The 3,539-nt window shown below is 33.8% G+C and overlaps 1 non-coding gene across 1 annotated transcript; it reads left to right on the top strand.

Annotated features, from left to right (window-relative positions):
• The first annotated feature begins 892 nt into the window (after positions 1-892).
• On the top strand, positions 893-996 carry LOC112752188 (small nucleolar RNA R71). The gene has a single exon (XR_003176634.1). It is a non-coding gene; the product is annotated as a small nucleolar RNA R71 (small nucleolar RNA).
• Positions 997-3,539: the final 2,543 nt, after the last annotated feature.

Here is a 3,539-nt window from a genome sequence, read left to right as displayed (position 1 = left end):
GGTCTCTAGAGGAGCCTCAGATTCCTTTGGCTCCTCAAAGGGAAACTCCTTATTGGTCACTGAACGTCCCAGGAAGTCTTCCTCACTAGGATTCACGTCCTCCTCCTCCTCTTTGGGTTCGGCCACGCCAAGTAAGGTTATGGCCTTGCACTCTCTTTTTGGATTCTCTTCTGTATTGCTTGGGAGAGTACTAGGAGGAGTTTCAGTGACTCTTTTACTCAGCTGGCCCACTTTTGCCTCCAAATTTCTTACGGAGGACCTTGTTTCATTCATGAAACTTAGAGTGGCCTTAGATAGATGAGAGACTATATTTGCTAAGCTAGATGGATTCTGCTCAAAATTCTCTGTCTGTTGCTGAGTGGATGATGGGAAAGGCTTGCTATTGCTAAACCTGTTTCTTCCACCATTATTAAAGCCTTGTTGAGGCTTTTGTTGATACTTCGATGAGAAATTTGGATGATTTCTCCATGAGGGGTTATAGGTGTTTCCATAGAGTTCACCCATGTAATTCACCACTGCTATTGCAAGGTCCTCAGGATCATTAGCTTCTTCTTCAGAAGATGCCTCTTTAGTACTGTTGGATGCATCTTGCAATCCATTCAGACTCTGAAAAATCATATTGACTTGCTGAGTCAATATTTTATTCTGAGCCAATATGGCATTCAGAGTATCAAGTTCAAGAACTTCCTTCCTCTGAGGCGTCCCATTACTCACAGGATTCCTTTCAGAAGTGTACATGAACTGGTTATTTGCAACCATGTCAATGAGTTCCTGAGTTTCTACAGGCGTTTTCTTTAGGTGAATGGATCCACTTGTAGAACGGTCCAATGACATCTTTGATAATTCAGACAGACCATCATAGAATATATCCAGGATGGTCCATTCTGATAGCATGTCAGAAGGACACTTTTTGGTCAGTTGCTTGTATCTCTCCCAAGCTTCATAGAGGGATTCACCTTCTTTCTGTTTGAAGGTTTGAACATCCACTCTAAACTTGCTAAGCTTTTGAGGAAGAAAGAACTTGGCTAAGAAAGCCGTGACCAGCTTATTCCAAGAGTTCAGGCTATCTTTAGGTTGAGAGTCCAACCATATTCTAGCTCTGTCTCTTACAGCAAACGGGAAAAGCATGAGCCTATAGACCTCGGGATCAACCCCATTGGTCTTAACAGTATCACAGATCTGTAAGAATTCAGTTAAGAAATGAAAAAAATCTTCTGATGGAAGTCCATGAAACTTGCAACTCTGTTGCATTACAGAAACTAATTGAGGCGTTAGCTCAAAATTGTTTGCTCCAATGGCAGGGATTGAGATGCTTCTTCCATGTATGTTGGAATTTGGTGCAGTAAAGTCACCAAGCATCTTCCTTGCATTGTTATTATTTTCGGCTATATCTCCTTCTTTTTCGAAAATTTGTGTCAGATTTTCTCCAAAGAGTTGTGCTTTAGCTTCCCTTAGCTTCCTCTTCAGAATCCTTTCAGGTTCAGGATCAGCTTCAACAAGAATGTTCTTATCCTTGTTCCTGCTCATATGAAAAAGAAGAGAACAGAAAAGAAAATATGGAATCCTCTATGTCACAGTATAGAGATTCTTTTATGTGAGTAGAAGAAGAGAAGGAGAAGAAGGAGAATAGAGAAATTCGAATTTAAATTAAAATAAAAGAAAAATATTTTTATTTTTATTTTAATTATTAGTTAGAATTCGAAAATATGAAAAGGAATAAAATTTGAAATTAAAATTTAAAATAATTAGTTAATTAAAAGGAATTTTTGAAAAAGGGATAGGGGAGTTTCGAAAATAAGAGAGAGAAAAGTAGTTAGGTGGTTTTGAAAAAGATATGATTGAAATAGTAAACTTTTAAAATCAAACAAAAAGTTAAGTGGTTAATTGAAAAAGATTTGAAAATCAAATTTGAAAGGGTAAGAAGTTAGAAAAGATTTTGAAATTGATTTTGAAAAAGATGTGATTGAACTTTATTTTGAAAAAGATTTGAAAAAGAAATTTTAAAAGATTTGATTTTGAAAATTAAAGTTGATTACTTTACTAACAAGAAACAAAAAGATATGATTTTAAAATTTAGGGAGTGAACCTTTCTTACTAGGCAAGTAACAAACTTAAAATTTTTGAATCAATCACATTAATTGTTAGCATTAATTTTGAAAATATGAAATAGAAATAAGAAAATGATTTTGAAAATAAATTTTGAAAATTTCGAAAAATATGAAAAAGATTTGATTTTTTTTGAAAAAGATTTGAAAAAGATAGAATTTTTAAATTGAAAATTTGATTTGACTCATAAGAAACAATTAAATTTAAAAACTTTTTGACTAAATCAAACCAAATTTTCGAAAATTTATGAGAGAATATGGGAAAGATATTTTTTTGATTTTTTAATTTTAATGATGAAAGAGAAAAACAATGAAAAGACTCAAAACATGAGAATTCAAAATCAAAATAATGAATGCATGCAAGAACACTTTGAATATCAAGATGAACACCAAGAACACTTTGAATGTCAAGATGAACATCAAGAACATGTTTTTGAAAATTTTTAAGAAAAGAAAAGCATGCAAGACACCAAACTTAAAAATTTTTAATGTTGAGACACTAACAATTCAAAAATGCATATGAGAAACAAGAAAAGACACAAAACAAGGAAATGCAAAGATCAAAACAAAGAAATCATCAAGAACAACTTGAAGATCATGAAGAACACATGCATGAGTTTTCAAAAATTTTAAAGAAAAATTAAAAAGATGCAATTGACACCAAACTTAAAATTTGACACTAGACTCAAACAAGAAACACAAAATTATTTTTGGTTTTATGATTTTATAAAATTTTTTTTTGGAAAATTATTTTGAAAAAGAAAAATAAGGATTTCAAAATTTTTAATAGAAATTCCAGGAATCTTGCAATGTTAGTCTAAAACTCCGGTCCAGGAATTAGACATGGCTTACTAGCCAGCCAAGCTTTCAGTGAAAGCTCCGGTCCAAAATACTAGACATTGCCAATGGCCAGCCAAGCTTCAGCATACATAGTTCAAGCATGTGAAGAGGAAGCCTCAGTCCAAAGGAATTCAGACATGGCTTTATAGCCAGCCAGGCTTCAACAGATCATGATGAAACTCTACAATTCATTCTTAAAAATTCTGAAGAACATAATAAATTTTTTTTTGAAAATTTTTCGAAACTAGAAAAAATAAAAACAAAAACTTAAAATTAAAATAAAATTACCTAATCTGAGCAACAAGATGAACCGTCAGTTGTCCAAACTCGAATAATCCCCGGCAACGGTGCCAAAAACTTGGTGCACGAAATCGTGATCGCTCATTCCTTGGTAACGGCGTCAAAAACTTAATATGCACGTTCATAATCTTAGTTCTTTGTCACAACTTCGCACAACTAACCAGCAAGTGCACTGGGTCGTCCAAGTAATAAACCTTACGTGAGTAAGGGTCGATCCCACGGAGATTGTCGGCTTGAAGCAAGCTATGGTCACCTTGTAAATCTCAGTCAGGCAAATTCAAATGGTTATGGAGA

Source organism: Arachis hypogaea, chromosome 15 (genome assembly GCF_003086295.3).
Source record: "Arachis hypogaea cultivar Tifrunner chromosome 15, arahy.Tifrunner.gnm2.J5K5, whole genome shotgun sequence".
Taxonomy (NCBI): domain Eukaryota; kingdom Viridiplantae; phylum Streptophyta; class Magnoliopsida; order Fabales; family Fabaceae; genus Arachis; species Arachis hypogaea.
This window is presented reverse-complemented; position numbering and strand designations above follow the sequence as displayed.